Consider the following 19,870-nt stretch of genomic DNA (forward strand, 5'->3'; position numbering starts at 1 on the left):
CAGAGGGAGAGCCTGTGACCCTATCCACAGGTGTTAAAAAACTAAATGATGATCAAATTGCATGGTATACTTGCCCGTATCAATGGAAAAACCAATAGCAAAATATTAAATGAAATAAATTTTGGGGAATTACATCTGGACTCTCAAACTGGATCTCTCACTCTTGAAAACACCACAACCACACATTCTGGACTTTATAATCTTAGGATCATCAGCAAAAATAGGGTTTCATACAAACAATTCAATGTTATGGTCTATGGTTAGTATTACAAATTCAGCAACATTGATATGTTTCACACACCAAACTTTAATATTTTTTAATGAATGTTTTTTTAATAAATGTTTGTTAGACTTCCTTGCTTATTGGTTAAAATCTAAAGTTGGTTAAAAAACAAAAGTCTAAAGTCTTTAATGTGCGAGTGCTTAGTAGTTGTTTTCTATCCCTTTTCAGCTCTTCTCCCAGTTCCTAAAATCCTCAGAACTTCATCTGAAGGTTCATCAGTCTCTAACTGTTCGCTGCTTTGTTCAGTGGTGAACACGAGTGCTGTGAGTCTCTCCTGGTACAAAGGAAACAGTTTAATCTCCAGCATCAGTGTGTTTAATCTCAGCATCAGTCTCTCTTTACCTCTGGAGGTGGAATATGAGGATAACAACATCTACAGCTGCATGATCAACAACACCATCAGCAACAAGACTGAACACCTGGACATCAGACATCTCTGGCCACCGTGTGAAGGCATGTGAAATTAGTGTTTATATACTAAACTAATCCCTCAGTCATGTATTTAAAGGCTTAAATCACCCAAAAATGTAAAATTATGTTATTAATTACTCACCTTCATGTCACTACAAAGAGACATTTGTTCATTTTCAAGGCACAAAATAAGATGTTTCTGATGAAATCTAAAAGCTCCCTTATCACCTATAGACAGCAATAGCCCTGAAAGGTTCAGAAAGAACATCATGAAAAAGTCAACCTGTCTTCACTACTAAAATGTTTTTGTACACAAACAAAAAAGGAAAATGCTTTCTTTCAGCTAACTCTTCTCTTTAGCAACAGTTCAGGATGCACATTCTTGGGAACACTACTAAACTTAGTGCACTGCTGACATATACTGTACACTGGATGCATCTTGTTTACAAGCAGAGGAATAGCTTCATTTACTTAAAGCATGGGTCTCAAACTCAATTCCTGGAGAGCCGCAGCTCTGCATAGTTTTGCTCCAACCCTATTCAAACAGAGCTGAGTTTAAGACTTACGCTTAAAGTCTTCAGCATGTTGGTACAGTACATAAATTACTCTGAAGTTCTCCAAAGAGAGGATGACTTGATTTTTTTTGTCTAGCCTTGTTTATTCAAATCAGAACATACAGAATCTAGCAATAGACATCAGCAACTTTAGATTAGGTGTTTTTTTATTTATTTATTTATTTATTTTAGCTCACAAAAGAATTTGTAACTTTACAAATGAACCGCTGAAGACACATACTGTTTTGAGAATGTTTTTGGTTTCTGGACCCTTGCTGACAATGAAGGAACAGAGAGTGTCAGGATTTCTGATCAAGATGTTTAACGAGAAGTAATAGTCAATTGATTCTAGAGGTTGATCACATGCCTAGTGTCTGCAACTTTTTTTAAGGTCCTTAATGTATTTGATTTCAGTTTCAAGATCCATATATCTTCATGTGTTGACTGTGGTGCCAATCTTTGTAGCTGGCCTACTAATACTTGGAGTGGTTATATGGTTTAATGCACACAAAAGATGTCAAAAAAGGTATCTTACACAGCAAACAAAAATTCTACTTGACTTTATAATGTATCTTAATAATTATGTCATTCTCCTTTTTAGCAAACCATAGAAAACTGGACATCAAAGAAGGGCAACTACAGTTTTACACTTATCAACAACAACGGAAACAAGGGCTCCCATAACTTATGTGCCACTCCCGAATAACTATAGCATAATTAAAACCAGCCATAAGATTGATTCAACAATCATAAGCCGGTCTTAAGCCCGGGTAAATGGTGAGGGGAAAAATTCAATTTTAAAGTAATTTACATAAATTGTTAACTTTGCGAAATCATTTGGCACTAATGTCCACACGTACACAAGAATTTTATAAACATTTTTCAACTTAATTTAAAAGATAAAAACTACACAAGGGCGACGCAGTAGGTAGTGCTGTCGCCTCACAGCAAGAAGGTCGCTGGTTCGAGCCCCAGCGGGGTCAGTTGGCATTTCTGTGTGGTGTCATGTTCTCCCCGTGTTGGAGTGGGTTTCCTCCGGGTGCTGAATTGGGTAAGCTAAAATTGTCCGTAGTGTATGTGTGTGAATGAGAGTGTGTGGATGTTTCCCAGAGATGGGTTGCAGCTGGAAGGGCATGCGCTGCGTAAAACATGTGCTAGATAAGTTGGTGGTTCATTCCGCTGTTGTGACCCCAGATTAATAAAGGGACTAAGCCGAAAAGAAAATGAATGAATGAATAAAAACTAGACAAGCAAAGTTTAACAAAATTTCCATCCCAATGAAACTGCAAAAATAAAGTGCAAAAAAAGTGCCCTTTAAGGCACTGTCAAGCGCATTACAAGCCATCTGGTGGCGATAAAGTCCTAGCCATAGTTGTGTAGGCCAATCAGATACGATTCAGGTACAGTACTTTGACTATGGGGAACTTTAAAAAGAACTTCAAGGCATGGAGCTTAGAAAAGCACCAGGAATTTACGGTCCACTGAGCCACTTTTATACAGCTTTTGTTTCGAGATTGGAGAGAGTTTGCTGGAGGTACTGAATGATTTTGATGAGTTGCTGCAAAGCAGTTCTGACTCTCCTACCCAAAAACAGCGATGTGACGGATATCAAATGCTGGGGACCAGTCTCCCTCCTGTGTAGTAATGGGACACCAATGCACGCCTCACACCAGTGCCGATATACAGCCACATTGCACTGCTACTAATGTGATATTGCGTTTATACAACAGTTCGACACCATAATCATGTGTATACTGTATAAAAAAAAATCAAACTATCGATTGACTGGGACAGGGTGTGGGCTAACCTAATTTTAACCTCTAAAAACTTAGCTCATCATCTTATCCATTTCAAAGTTATACATAGAGCATACATAACCCCTTATAAGAGGTTTAAAATGAAACTGCAGTCAAATTACAACTGTCATATCTGTAACACTGTATCCTCAGGTAATTTTCTTCATATGTTTTGGGAATGTCCAATTGTTGCCGACTTGTGGTCTCATGTAAATTCTGTTTTGTCCTTTTTACTACAAGTTGATTATGTGTCTAATCCGGGTTTATGTCTTTTCAATGATGATACTAATTTCTGTATAAGTACACTAAAGAAGAGAATGTTGTTTGCTGGTTTTACAGCTATAAAGAAGGCAATCATACAAAACTGGTTTTCTCCGCACATGTGTGCAAAAACATTTTGGATTCATAGCCTCCTTAAAATAGTGACTTGTGAAGCTACAATAGCACAAATCAAAAAGGCTAGACCTAGTACCATTGATGCATGGCAATGTTTCTCTTTCAGCATTTTGGACTATATAAAGGAATGAACATGTAAAGGTTTTTTTTTTTCTCCTCCATGTAAATCTTTCAGATTGAAAATTGTTGATATGTCTATTGCTCCCCCCTCCCCTGATTGTTTTGTTTGAATGTCGTTTTCATTGTGTTAGTCTAAAGTCAATAAAATGTTGATCACAAAAAAAATAAATAAAATGAAACAAGGAGTCCTATTATATTCTAAAAGTCCTATTCTAAGAGGAACTACTTTCTTCGGCCATTCATGCTGGTCAATGTTGGTTTAGCTGGTCTACTGTACATGCAATTGTGGATTAAGTTGGGATGATGTCAGTAAGAAATGTGGAGGGATTGGTTAAGAATCTTAAGGCATTTTCCCATAAGATTTTCATTTTCTTTAACAATGTTCTTTTGAATGATTTTATTTTTCTAAATACTAAACAATTGAACAACTGGTTAACTGAATATTTGTAAGCAGTGTTTGGGTCAATGAAAGTTCTATGCTTATTTCTCTGCTGCATACTCCAGTTACAAAGTAAGTACATTTTGCAAAGTAAAGTAAAATGTATTTAATTATCACCTATCACAAACAAAAAGTCACAAAGTGATTTATAGAATAAGAGAAATACATAAAAACAGGTTAAAATCCAAGTAAAAAAATACCCCAAAAAAAGTTTATTAACAACCGACATTACTGTTCATTAAAACCTTGTCCTAAAATAGCTCTTTAAATTATTTTTAAAAAGTTAAACAGAGTCCAGAGTTCTCAATGGTAAGGAGAGACAGTTCCAAAACCCTGGAGCCATAAGACAGAAGGCATGGTCACCTTTTGTCTTAAGACATGTTCTGGGAATAGTTAAAAGGTCTTGGCTAGAAGACCTCCATAACTGGCCACAATAATGGGCATGTAAAAGTTCTTTGATACAAGAGGGAGCCTGATCATGCAGAGCTCTGAAATTTTAAACTGCCAATTAAGGGCCTTAAATGTGCTTTATGTAGTTTTTGACTCTTTTAAGGTGTAAAAATACCATAATATGTTAACAGATATTTAAGAAACATGCTAAGTGAACATCTGGAAAACAATGCTAAAGTCAGTCATTCTGCTTTGAAAATTTGGATGGAACATCTGTCTTTGTTTTGGTCCCTTTAACTGGCCCAATGCCAGTTTAGCCAATTATATTTCAGCACCCCAGGTTGCCTTAGTAGAAAACAGTTTATTTCATTCATTCAGTCATGAAGGCTCTCAAAGTATGCATCCATGACCAAAAATGTGACCTCTAGTCAACAGCAGCGTCATCTGAAATGAGACACAGATTCAGAGTTTCATATGAAGTGGATATTAATTAGCAAATATAATTTTATATATAAATATAAATATACAATATAAACTAATATAAAATAATTGCATAAAACACACTATTATTTATCCTTTTTTCCCTGTCATTGCATTTTTGCTGTGTGCAGTGTAAATGCAGGCATCGGATACGAGTCACTTTTTTAAAAGATGCTGTAAGCAGGTTATCAAAAAAAAATCGGATGCAGTCACAAAATCAGAATTGATCGTAAAGATCTGCAGTGTAAATCCAGCCTAACATGAAGGCGATAAATTTGAAGCTGAGTCACTTTTCATAAACACTCAGTTTTCTGACATACACGTCTAAAACTGCAGATGGCAACATTTATCCACAAGGATACCTTAACAGCTGAGATCTTATGAATCATTAGCAGACCCACATTGTCCCATAGAATGGTGCAATGTAGAAGCATCCATATCATTTGAATTCAGACATCAAGTGTCTGAAAAGTTCTCAATGGTGAACTGGTTAATAATGCAAGAACATGACGCTTACTTCACTGGGATGGCATTATTGTTAAAAGCAAGATCAAATAAAATAAATTTGTGCTAATAAAAGTGACAATTTCCAATGTGCTACAAAGATGATGTGATTATATAATAATGAACATTGTTTGGAAAGACGGCAAGTGCTTTGAAAACAGTTCCTTTGGGTTGTAAATCTGGTAAAGTTAATCTAGTCTCTATTTTTAACTGTGGGGCCCAATTTTAGGTAAATATTAATATTTCGCATTGTACAAAAGGTTTAAAGGCACTTACGATGCAAAATCCACTTTTGGAAACTATTTGGACAGAACTGTGTGTAGATATAGAGTATTCACAGTCATATTAGAGTGATATAAAAACAACCAGTCTCTTTTTTAAAATGTCCTGATGTTAAAATAGGATCCAAATCCCAGAGATTTTGAGGCCCATCACAACGTCACATAGTAGTGTGGTTTTCCCCACCAACTGAATTGGTTGACAGGAGTGTATTAACATGTCCACAAAACAGGATTTGTAAAGAAACTGAGATTAAAAGATCTGTTCCAAATCTCTGTGATCAGCTGCACCTCTAGAATGAGTTTTACAACCTTAAAACATTTTTAAAACAGTGCAATTTTGTAATAAAGACAGTAAAAATAAAATGGAAATTAAAATGCAGTAAACCGTAAACTGTGTGTACTGCAAACTTTGTAACGGCATTTGTGTTTGACTCATCATTGCAGAAAAGCTTAAATAAACTTAACCACAAATATATTAAATTAACGTACTTGTTCTTTTTGACTATCGAGCTGACTCTTTTTCTTCATTATTTGAAGGGCTGCTATTTTACCTGTTTTATAAGATGTAAGACGTTACCTTCCGTGCTTCCTTAAAACACTTAATTTCTGGTCGCATGGAATACTTTTAGGGCCAGGCGATCAGTGCGTGTCTCATTTCTGACCTTCTTTTGTCAATCTGTCTGCATTTTGCTTGCAGTGCTCGTCTTCCAACGATCCAATCAGTTTCCAAACAACAAAATCATGCACCTCCCTACGACTTTTAAATGAGAATTTCTAAGTAAGGTGACACCAAAAATTATGACAAATGTAAAGGAATCAGCCTTTTGTCCATTCCAAGTAGGGTTCTGCAGTGTCATTCTCAACAGGATACAGTCAGCCATTAACACCAGGCTCAGACATGAATAAGCTGGCATTAGGAAAGATAGAGAATGTATCAGATGATGAACATGTTGTGGGAAGAAGCAGAGCATGCTGCCAAAGATCACATCAAAGAGAATAGAATACACATGATATATCACTCGTAGTTTTGAATAGGGAAAAGGTAAATCAAAATGGTCACTCTAGCAAAGGAAGCCTCGCCTTCTAGTACAGGAGTCAATCATCGATTGCTATAGATTGATGATTCTCCAGGGGAGGGGCTCAGATGAGATGTGTGGTTTTATGACAGTTTCACAGTAAACCATCCGGGGTCAGTAAACACATTGCAATCTTAATAATTGGAGTAGGAATTGTACTTTGGATTTCACTAGTGATAGAAATGGGGAAGAAGTTTACTTTGTGTCAGCTGTATCTTTAAAAGGTCACGAAACACCAAAACACATTTTTTTGAGATGTTGACAGTCACATATGTGTCATCCACACTGCTAAAACACTATTAGGACACATATAGTTCACAAAAAAGTGAAAATTGGTTGTTTTTGCATTGATTTGAGCAAATTCATTCTTCCGGTTTGAAAATAAATTTTGGAGCTACGTCACAGCGATTGGATCCTTGTGTAAATTCCAGCATGTAGACTAGCTGTCTGCACCGGCAGGTACAATGTGACGTCTTTGAGTTTTCATCATTAATTCAAGAGATAGACTTGGTTCAAACTAATCAGCACACTCTATTGTGTATGAGGTGCAACTTCATTAATATGCAGGATATAGCTTCGAAGACTGTTTTTACCTATTACAATGTTCAGAGGGCAGAGAGATGCCATGTTGTGTTGCCTACAGTAATTAAAACAAATGGAAGAAGAATTGTTTGGATACATGGGTTGTTAGTGTTGCTTTTATAAGTGTGCTGTAACAAAGGTTTTCCCGCTATGAGAGCACAGCTGTACTCATGTGTGGATTACAGTGGTCTGCTAACACATGACAAAAATATTTTTGTAAGCACATTTTTTGCGCGACAGCTTTTTCACATCTGGAAATGGTGAAATCTGGATTTTGGCACTCAAACTATTACTGTTGTGTACAATTTTTGTCACATTTTTTGACAGGATAGTCTATACACATGACTATACATAGTCTATACACATGACGTTCTGATGCTACCTACCGAGTACCTACCTAAGTTGCGGAGAAATGCGGAGGTTTTTTTTCTCCCATATGGCGTGCGGTATCAAACATTCCATTAAAACTACACTCTTCCAGCAGTTCCTTGCATCCAATATCTTGTTTGTCACATGGGGAGCATGCATGATACATTAATGAAAGTGAAAGTGCCCAACAGCAGTTAAAGTCGACAAATTAATAATTTGGCAAATAATTCGGTTACTGATGTCCATGTAAACATAATCACTGTCTTTCTCCCCTGTGTCTGTGTGTTGGTTTATCTTTGTGAAAATCACATGAGTTTGAATTGAAAATCCACTTTTCCTGAAAACCCTTCCCTCTTTCGCCACTCGCCACTCCCAACTAAACAAAGCTGAAAACACCACACTGAGATGGGGGGGTTTCATGGTTCTTTAAGAGAGATTATTAGCGAGCATTACTTTAGTTCAGCAGGACACATTAGTCAAGCTTGCATCAGCTGATGAACAGCTGACAATATACCAATCTAATTCTGACATCTATCACAATGTTCTACTTAAATCCATACATCTGGTCTATCTACAGTTCTTGGTTGCACAGCAATTCTACAATCCCTTTACCATGTCTAATTCCTCTTAGCACCTTCATCTGATATCTGTTTGTGGTATTCAACCCAAACACATGGTAATCTTCATCTGCATATGCATGATTCAGGTCAGTTCTGTTACTTCTATGGAGGGTTTGACTTGCCTCTGAACATGGGCGAAAGTGGAAAAGCTTAAAACGTCTCACATCCTGTTCTTGTACATATTCTACACTTTGGTCGTATTAGCATTTACACAGCAAAAAATGCCTTTTTATTTAGATTTTTTTTTTCTTGTTTCTACATATTCTTAAATCAAAAAAGCATTTGGTATACACTTATTTCAAATCAAATACAGGATTACCTTTATTTTGCTAACCCAATTGGCATTTTATTTTGAAAACCAAACAATATTTTTTATTCATCAATAAAATGTTTCTTGATTTAAGCATTTTCATATACTTGGCCTGCATCAACTGCATAAAACATATGCTAGAGTAATTGGCAGTTCATTCCACTGTGGCGATCCCTCATAAATCAGACTTTTGGACAAGAAACAAGACAAAAACTTTATTAAAAACATTTTTCAATCACTTTTTCTTCATATGTGCCTTGTTCCATTTTAAATAGTACGCAAATATATTGTAACATCATATAGTTGTTATGGGAAGCAGACGGACAAGGAAGGTGAGTGAATTATTAACAATGTTTATTTTCAACACATGAGCACATAAGGAGAACGGAGGAGAAGTGAGTGTAGTCCGGTTGTGCGGATGATCCTTGGTGGCAGGCTGGATGACTGATACTGAGGGAGACCGAATGCACACACCAGAGGGCTTGCGGGGAAGACAGACTGATGACAAACACAAGGCAGACAAGACACCGGGAACACTGGGCAAACTAGGAGAGACAGAGAGCAGATAAATACAATATGCTGAGATTTGAAATGCTAGTGATTACCAGGAGGTGTTCACTCAGAGTCCGCTTCGTAGGAACGAGACCGGACCCTGAGTGAAGTGAGGTGTGTGCTTATATAGTGACTATGAGTGATTGGGTGCAGCTGTGTGTGGTTAATACTCAGGTGATGGTGATCTTTGCGTGATGCTGGTGGAAGAGCCTGGCCAATCCGTGACAATAGTAGGCTAAGCTGCAGATTATTGGAATTTTGCGCCTAAAGTACAGCCTTAAACTGAGTTGGATTATGCTATTACTAATCAAAAATGAATGAGCAAAGATACAGTTGAAGTCAGAATAATTAACCTCCCTGAATTATTAGCCCCCTGTTTATTTCCCTAATTTCTGTTTTACAGATAGAAGATTTTTTCAGCACATTTCTAAACATAATAGTTTTAATAACTCATTTCTAATAACTCATTTATTTTATCTTTGCCATGATGACAGTAAATACTATTTTACTGGGTATTTTTCAAGACACTTCTATACAGCTTAAAGTGACATTTAAAGGCTTAAATAGGTTAGTTAGGTTACCTAGACAGGGTAGGGTAAGTAGGCAAGTTATTTTATAATGATGGTTTGTTCGGTAGAAAAAAAATAGCTTAAAAGGGCTAATAATTTTGACCTTAAGATTGTTTAAAAAAAATTCAAAACTGCTTTTATTCAAGCTAAAATAAAACAAATAAGACTTTTTCCAGAAGAAAGAATATTATTAGACATACTGTGAAAATTTTCTGCCTCTGTTAAACATAATTTGGGAAATATTTAAAAGACATAAAAAAATTAAAAGGGGGGCTAATAATTCTGACTTAAACTGTGTGAAATAAATCATAAATGATTGGTAATGATTGGATTTCAAAACTTCGTATTTGAGAGAAACAAGTTATGATTGAGCTTGTCCTATATAACATTAACAGGTTCCACCACAACCCCTGCAACCTGTCATAATATTACCATCCATCATGGTTAGATCCCTTTACTCACCACTGACATCTGGTGTGTGGCAGGCGTTAGAATATGGCACCAACTACATTACAGTTACAACAGTTTTAATGTTGGCAAAAAAAATCAACATCTACAATCAATAGTCAACACAAGGATATTAAAACAGATATTTGAAACAAAGGGTAATACTTAAAAAAAAAACATAGTTACCATAATTAAAAAATGTATGAGGAATCAGAATATGATCTTCTCACAACACTGGCATACCCTGGAGCCATAAGACAGAAGGCATGGTCACCTTTTGTCTTAAGACATGTTCTGGGAATAGTTAAAAGGTCTTGGCTAGAAGACCTCCATAACTGGCCACAATAGTGGGCATGTAAAAGTTCTTTGATAAAAGAGGGAGCCTGATCATGCAGAGCTCTGAAATTTTAAACTGCCAATTAAGGGCCTTAAATGTGCTGTATGTAGTTTTTGACTCTTTTAAGGCGTAAAAATACCATAATATGTTAACAGATATTTAAGAAACATGCTAAGTGAACATCTGGAAAACAATGCTAAAGTCAGTCATTCTGCTTTGAAAATGTGGACGGAACATCTGTCTTTGTTTTGGTCCCTTTAACTGGCCCAATGCCAGTTTAGCCAATTATATTTCAGCACCCCAGGTTGCCTTCGTAGAAAACAGTTTATTTCATTCATTCAGTTATTAGGGCTCTCAAAGTATGCATCCATGACCAAAAGTGTGACCTCTAGTCAACAGCAGCGTCATCTGAAATGAGACACAGATTCAGAGTTTCATATGAAGTGGATATTAATTAGCAAATATAAATAATATAAATATACAATATAAAATAATTGCATAAATCACACTATTATTTATCCTTTTTTCGATGTCATTGCATTTTTTCTGTGTGCAGTGTAAATGCAGGCATCGGATACCAGTCACTTTTTTAAAAGATGCTGTAAGCAGATCATCAAAAAAATCGGATGCAGTCACAAAATCAGAATTGATCATAAAGATCTGCAGTGTAAATCCAGCCTAACATGCAGGCGATAAATTTGGAGCCGAGTCACTTTTCATAAACACTCAGTTTTCTGACATACACGTCTAAAACTGCAGATGGCAACATTTACATTTACATTTACAATTACATTTAGTCATTTAGCAGACGCTTTTATCCAAAGCGACTTACAAATGAGGACAAGGAAGCAATTCACTCAACTATAAGAGCAGCAGTGAACAAGTGCTATAGACAAGTTTCAGGTGTGTAAAGTCTAAGAAGCAAAGCATTAGTAAAAATGTTTTTTTTTTTTTTTTTTTTTGGAGAGAGAGAGAGAGAGAGAGAGAGAGAGAGAGAGAGAGGGCACAGTTAGTGGTATAGCCAGAGAGGCAGTTGCAGATTAGGAAGGAAAGTGGAGACTAAACAGTTGAGTTTTTAGTCGTTTCTTGAAGACAGCAAGTGACTCTGCTGTTCTGATGTAGTTAGGGAGTTCATTCCACCAACTGGGCAGATTGAATGTGAGAGTTCGGGAAAGTGATTTCTTCCCTCTTTGGGATGGAACAACGAGGCGACGTTCATTCACAGAACGCAAGTTTCTGGAGGGCACATATATCTGCAGAAGTGAGAGCAGATATGAAGGAGCCAAGCTAGAGGTCACTTTGTAAGCAAACATCAGAGCTTTGAATTTGATGCGGGCAGCAACTGGCAGCCAGTGCAAACGGGTGAGTAGCGGAGTGACATGTGCTCTTTTGGGTTCATCAAAGACCACTCGTGCTGCTGCGTTCTGAAGCAGCTGAAGAGGTTTGATAGAACTAGCTGGTAGCCCGGCTAGCAGAGAGTTGCAATAGTCCAGTTTGGAGAGAACAAGAGCTTGAACAATGAGTTGAGCTGTATGTTCAGATAGGAAGGGTCGGCCCTTTCTGATGTTGTAGAGTGCGAATCTGCAAGATCGAGCAGTTCTAGAAATGTGGTCAGAGAAGTTCAGTTGGTCATCAATTGTTACTCCAAGGCTTTTTACCATTTTGGATGCAGTGATGGTTGCTCCGTCCATCTGGATTAAAAAGTTATGGTGAAGAGTCGGGTTGGCAGAAACTTCAAGCATTTCCGTTTTCGTGAGGTTAAGCTGGAGATGATGATCTTTCATCCAGTGTGAAATGTCTGACAGGCAGGCTGAAATGCGAGCTGGAACCGAGGGATCGTCAGGGTGAAAAGAGAGGTATAGCTGGGTGTCATCAGCATAGCAGTGGTAGGAAAAACCATGTTTCTGGATGACTGTTCCTAAAGATGCCGTGTAGATAGAGAAGAGAAGTGGCCCAAGAACAGAGCCCTGAGGTACCCCAGTGTTTAGATGCTGTAGGTTGGACACTTCTCCCCTCCACGACACCCTGAATGACCTGTCCGAGAGGTAGGAACTGAACCATTGAATAACAGTGCCTGCGACGCCCAGTGACTCAAGCGTAGATAGCAGGATCTGGTGGTTTACAGTGTCAAAAGCAGCTGATAAATCCAGCAAGATGAGGACAGATGATCTAGAGTCTGCTTTAGCCAGTCTGAGATCCTCCACGACCGAGAGCAGGGCAGTCTCAGTTGAGTGGCCTTTCTTAAAGCCAGATTGCTTGTTGTCCATGAGGTTGTTTTGAGTAAGAAAGTCTAGGACTTGATTGAACACTACTTTCTCTAAAATCTTGGCCATGAATGGAAGCAGGGATACCGGTCGGTAGTTTTCAAGTAGCGTTTGATCCAGGTTGGGTTTCTTTAGCAGTGGGGTTACCCTAGCCTGCTTAAATGAAGTAGGGAAAAGACCAGAGTCAAGAGATGTGTTAAATATGTGAGTCAGTGTTGGTATGACTGCAGGAGAAATAGCTTGCAAGATATGAGAGGGAATGGGATCAAGCGGACAGGTGGTTGCATGGCTTGATAGCACGAGATTGGACACCTCAGACTCAGAGAGCTGGGAAAAAGAAGTGAGTGTGTGTGGTGTTGGTGGTGTATCTTGCGTGTTTGTTGTAGGTGCAGCAAATTGAGCACTGATTTTTGCAGTTTTGGTGCAAAAGAATGTAGCAAAGTCATCAGTAGTAGTTTATCCACAAGGATACCTAAATAAAGGATACCATAGCACAAGGTCTGCTAACACATGACAAAAATATTTTTGTAAGCACATTTTTTGCCCGACATTTTTTTCACATCTGGAAATGGTGAAATCTGGATTTTGGCACTCAAACTATTACCGTTGTGTACGTTGTGTTGTGACAGGATAGTCTATACACATGACGTTCTGATGCTACCTACCGAGTGCATCTAAGTTGCAGAGAAATGCGGAGGTTTTTTTTCTCCCATATGGCGTGCGGTATCAAACATTCCATTAAAACTACACTCTTCCAGCAGTTCCTTGCATCCAATATCTTGTTTGTCACATGGGGGGCATGCATGATACATTAATGAAAGTGAAAGTGCCCAACAGCAGTTAAAGTCGACAAATTAATAATTTGGCAAATAATTTGGTTACTGATGTCCATGTAAACATAATCACTGTCTTTCTCCCCTGTGTCTGTGTGTTGGTTTATCCTTGTGAAAATCACATGAGTTTGAATTGAAAATCCACTTTTCCTGAAAACCCTTCCCTCTTTTGCCACTCGACACTCCCAACTAAACAAAGCTGAAAACACCACACTGAGATGGGGGGGTTTCATGGTTCTTTAAGAGAGATTATTAGCGAGCATTACTTTAGTTCAGCAGGACACATTAGTCAAGCTTGCATCAGCTGATGAACAGCTGACAATATACCAATCTAGTTCTGACATCTATCACAATGTTCTACTTAAATCCATACATCTGGTCTATCTACAGTTCTTGGTTGCACAGCAATTCTACAATCCATTTACCATGTCTAATTCCTCTTAGCACCTTCATCTGATATCTGTTTGTGGTAATCAACCCAAACACATGGTAATCTTCATCTGCATGTGCATGATTCAGGTCAGTTCTGTTACTCCTATGGAAAGTTTGACTTGCCTCTGAACATGGGCGAAAGTGGAAAAGCTTAAAACGTCTCACATCCTGTTCTTGTACTTATTCTACACTTTGGTCGTATTAGCATTTACACAGCAAAAATTTCGATTTATTTAGATTTTTTTTTTCTTGTTTCCACAAATTCTTAAATCAAAAAACATTTGGCATACACTTATTTCAAATCAAATACAGGATTACCTGTATTTTGCTGACCCAATTGGCATTTTATTTTAAAAACCAAACAATATTTTTTATTCATCAAAAAATGTTTCTTGATTTAAACATTTTCATATACTTGGCCTGCATCCACTGCAAAAACATATGCCAGAGTAATTGGCAGTTCATTCCACTGTGGCGATCCCTCATAAATCAGACTTTTGGACTAGAAACAAGACAAAAACTTTATTAAAAACATTTTTCAATCACTTTTTCTTTATATGTGCCTTGTTCCATTTTAAATAGTACGCAAATATATTGTAACATCATATAGTAGGCTAAGCTGCAGATTATTGGAATTTTGCGCCTTAAGTACAGCCTTAAACTGAGTTGGAATATGCTATTACTAATCAAAAATTAATGAGCAAAGATACAGTTGAAGTCAGAATTATTAACCCCCCTGAATTATTAGCCCCCTGTTTATTTCCCTAATTTCTGTTTTACAGAGAGAAGATTTTTTCAGCACATTTCTAAACATAATAGTTTTAATAACTCATTTCTAATAACTCGTTTATTTTATCTTTGCCATGATGACAGTAAATACTATTTTACTGGGTATTTTTCAAGACACTTCTATACAGCTTAAAGTGACATTTAAAGGCTTAAATAGGTTAGTTAGGTTACCTAGACAGGGTAGGGTAAGTAGGCAAGTTATTTTATAATGATGGTTTGTTCGGTAGAGTAAAAAATTGCTTAAAAGGGCTAATAATTTTGACCTTAAGATTGTTTAAAAAAAAATTCAAAACTGCTTTTATTCAAGCTGAAATAAAACAAATAAGACTTTCTCCAGAAGAAAGAATATTATTAGACATACTGTGAAAATTTCCTGCCTCTGTTAAACATAATTTGGGAAATATTTAAAATACATAAAAAAATTAAAAGGGGGGGCTAATAATTCTGACTTAAACTGTATGTAATAAATCATAAATGATTGGTAATGATTGGATTTCAAAACTTCGTATTTGAGAGAAACAAGTTATGAATGAGCTTGACCTACATAACATTAACAGGTTCCACCTGCAACCTGTCAAAATATTACCATCCATCATGGTTAGATCCCTTTACTCACCACTGACATCTGGTGTGTGGCAGGTGTATGTCACAACACTGGCATACACAACATCATCTTCTTGTTTAACTCTCTAGAAAAAGAAAAACATTTTTTCCATATTTGGGAAATATGTCACACTTTATGACCGGACATTATTGATTAAAGAATAAAACTGGTGACCTTCAGATATAGCCACTGGTATGGACAATAGAAAGACTCTCTATAGGAATATTACAATGGAAGACATGGTAAGTGAAACTTTAATAGTTTCATTTTTTTCTTACCGTTCTTTGTGCATTTCTTTCACAGAACATTGGATCAGCATAAACTATCTCTTCAGGGGCATGAGCTATTTTAAAAATATTGACAGATGCATTAAATTCTGTTTTTTGATATACAGTAGGCGTAATATATGTTTTTATTACACTTGCCTTCTTTATCTGTTTTTCTGCTGATACAAAACACTGTAATTGCAGCCACAATGAACAGACTTCCAGCAGCAACAGATATAAGCACTATTGGATATGGTATTCCTGAAGAAAGATGGTATTTGGTAAAACTTCTGTATATATATATATATACACTTCTAACACATATATTTAGGAATCGCATTGCTTCCAATTAGTGGGTCCATCAGAAGACAGCAAACAGAGCGTAAGAACTATATTATCACTTACATACCCAAACATGGCGGACAGAGGTGTCTGATGTCCAGTTTTTCAGTCTTGTTGCTGATGGTGTTGTTGATCATGCAGCTGTAGATGTTGTTATCCTCATATTCCACCTCCAGAGGTAAAGAGAGACTGATGCTAAGATTAAATACACTGATGCTGGAGATTAAACTGTTTCCGTTGTACCAGGAGAGACTCGCATCACTCACATTCACCGCTGAACACAGCAGCGCACAGTGAGAGACTGATGAACCTTCAGATGAAGAGCATTGAGAAATGTTTCTGATGATGACAGGAGCAGGAAGAAGAGCTGAGGGTGAAGACTAATCAGTCAGACTTTTGAGTTCACTTATTAGGCAACATGACAAAAACAGGGAGAGGAGCTGAAATATACAGAACTTGATTTAGTAATCTGGTAACACTTTACAATAAAAGTACATGAAAAATGATGTATTAAAATAAACATTACTTTATTATGAATTAATGATGAGTTAATATATGCGCTAATCATGGACTAACTTTAACTACTAGTCACATGAGTTCATGTGTGAATAACAACTACCTTAATTACTGTTAGTACATGTTAATGTATTTAATGTATGTAATTAATGTATTTATTAACATTTATTTAAGCTAAGTGTAACCAACATGAACTCATGAGATGTAGAGGGTAGATCTTTCTCATATCTGGCACCTAAACTCTGGAACAGCCTTCCTAGCACCGTTTGGGAAGCAGACACACTCTGTTAGTTTAAAACTAGATTAAAGACACATCTCTTTGCATTAGCATTCACATAAAACACAAATGCTTTTGAAATCCAAATCCCCTAAAGGATTGTTAGTCTGCATTATTTAGGGCAACTGGAGCCGGGAACACTTCCCTAAAGACATTATAATTTGAACGGCATCTGCGCTTATGTTGGTCTTTTTATTATTCCCGAGGTTTCCATAATCCTGGACTAGGCTGTATCCTGAGCACCTGCTGTGGTGGTTATGGAGGAGTGGAGAGCATAAGACTGATCCTTGTAAGACCCCAGTGACAGACGAGTCCTCGCATTGATCCTGGATGGCCAGCCTGTACACCAGCTGGTGACCTCTCCCACCTCCAGCTTCTCCACAATAGATGTTCAGCGCTCTCTAGCCTCCGGCGCCTAGACTGCAGCTCTGCACAAGACGTTTGGCCATAGGAGAAATGGTCATGTCCAAATGAGCCTGGTTTCTCTCGAGTTTTTTTAATTATTCAAGTATTTGGTTTTCCAAAGGACATGGCACAGAGACAGAAGTGCTTACATTTCAATATTAATTATGTTCCAGAGAATTATAAAATACATAGCAAGCATGATTTGACAAAACACATCTTCCAGAATCTTTCCCAGTTCAGTGCTGGATTCAGTTAAAATCCCCTCAAAGATGGAGCAGCTACAACAAGCTGAAGCTGTGAACTCTGAGCCACGACCTGTAAGTGTTTTTATTTGTTAAAATTAATCATGACATGAACAGTGTCTAGACTTAATTGTATGTTGTAGCAAAGATGTAAACAACGGGAAACGCTGTACGCCACAGCTAACGATTTAGCTACAAATTCATATTTGTCTGTCAAATTGCTATAAACACACACACACACACTTTACCAGCGCGTGCGTGTCTCTCTATGTGTGTGCGACTGCAGTGTTTCTCTATAGGCAGCTTTTTGCATGCGTTTTACATCTCAGATAATGAACTCGCAAAAGATATGTGAACGATTCATGTTACTTACACAGGCATATTCTGAATATATGTGAAAGATGTCATGTTAAAAAAATACAGGAGAGCTCGCAGCAGAAAAATAAATCAAGGTCAAATAAATATGTCTTGACTTTACTTGTAGGGGCACATCACCATTAACTTATCCTTAACTACTCATAAACTCCTGCATTTAAACTGTTTATGTTGAAGTTGACAGAACACTTTTCTATTGTTATTCAATGTAAATGCACTAGATGTATATGTATAAGGAGTTCATGAGTAGTTAAGAATAGTGTTGGGGTACTCAAACTTGGACCCGGACTCCAGTCCAATTTTGATTGGACTTGGGTAAACTTGTACTCAGACTTGTACATTTTGGAGTCCACATCATCCACAACACAAATAAAAAGATTAAAAATTAATAAATAACAGCATGAAATTATAATAAGAATTTAGCGAACTCTCTGGCTGCCAGCATTTATTTCAGCCAGCGCACCGCACCGGCAAGCAAAAGTAGCATGTATTTACCTTAAACATGTAACTAGAAATAGCCATAACACAATGTGTAGCTAGGTCTAGGACAATATCTTTAAAATGAGCAATAGTTTGTCTTCTGCCAACGTGTTAAAAGAAAACAAAGAAAGGTAAGAGTTTATTTTCCTGAATTTTATATTCATATCGTAGGTACTATGTTTATACATACTGAAGATATTGTTTTGTTGTTTATATTGTTGTCAATATATCGGCAAATAACTGCCAGATTCAAAGTTTTGCGCTTGGCTCAGAGCCAGAGAAATTTGCGTTCAGAATTAAATGCTTAATTTTGGCCAGGGCTTCTCAAATCCGGACTCCGTAATATTCAAAGTTTTCCTGTGTGACTTTGTTGTCATGACATTCAATGATCATACAGGCTTGATCATGTACGAGGCTTTACGTGATCGAGTGGGATAATCGTGCGTGCGCCTGCTTTAATGCACCGCAGCAAAGTGATCATTTGAATGGATGAAGATGTGAGTCTCACGGAAAAGAAAACTTGATGAAGAGAATAGACAGTTCAATGTTTAATGAACAGATAAGTATGCATTTATTTTCCCATTCCTCTTTGCCACAAGCTTGGCACACCTGTCTTTGGGAATGTTTGCCCATTCCTCTTTGCAATACCTCTCAAGCTCTATCAGGTTGGATGGGAAGCGACGGTGTACAGCCATTTTCAGATCTCTCCAGAGATGTTCAATAGGACTTAGATCTGGGCTCTGGCTGAGCCACTCAAGGACATTTACCGAGTTGTTGTGAAGCCACTCCATTGATATTTTGGCGGTGTGCTTTGGGTCATTGTCCTGCTGGAAGATGAACCGTTGCCCCAGTCTGAGGTCAAGAGCACTCTGAAGCAGTTTTTCTTTCAGGATGTCTCTGTACATTGTAGGACTCAAATGGTCCATTGCATGTTCAAAAATTGACGGAGATCTGAGTTGAAAATTAAGAAGTTTTATTTTGAATGCAAGAAGTTAGAGAATACAAGTTCTGCGCAGGAGAGATGTACTACCGTATCAGCCCCGCTCTCTTAAGCTCTCCTTCATGCTTTTATACTGTCTTTCGCACACTATCTAACCCAACCCTATTGACTTATATGGTGTAGTCTTGACAGTTTGACCATTCTGCAACCAGATATTCCTCTTCCTGGTATCTGTGCATCTTCTCTTGACAGTTGACCTTTTAAGGCAGATGTTTCAGAGCACGTACATACAGCTCATACGTCCTGTCATTTTCAGAACTTTCTTCATTTTCTATGCACCCATACTCGATAACAGGATAGGCTGTTCTCAGCAACCTGCAACACTTCTCTATTCTGTGCACATAATATGACAGTTAACCCTTTAAAGCAAAAGCCTTCATGTCTATATTTATTAGTAAATGTTTAGCAAAATCTAACAATAAAAAATGCTATCCTTCAATTGCTGCATTCATGTTTCCCACTGACCTGACTAGTCTTCCAGTTCCTGCTGCTGAAAAACATCCCCACAGCATGATGCTGCCACCACCAT

The 19,870-nt window shown here is 37.4% G+C and overlaps 1 long non-coding RNA gene across 1 annotated transcript; it reads left to right on the forward strand.

Moving 5' to 3' along the window:
- The first annotated feature begins 1,026 nt into the window (after positions 1-1,026).
- LOC130216041 (uncharacterized) lies at positions 1,027-3,002 on the forward strand. Its single transcript, XR_008835756.1, has 2 exons — positions 1,027-1,774; positions 1,850-3,002. It is a non-coding gene; the product is annotated as an uncharacterized LOC130216041 (long non-coding RNA).
- Positions 3,003-19,870: the final 16,868 nt, after the last annotated feature.

This window comes from Danio aesculapii, chromosome 22 (genome assembly GCF_903798145.1).
Source record: "Danio aesculapii chromosome 22, fDanAes4.1, whole genome shotgun sequence".
Classification (NCBI taxonomy): domain Eukaryota; kingdom Metazoa; phylum Chordata; class Actinopteri; order Cypriniformes; family Danionidae; genus Danio; species Danio aesculapii.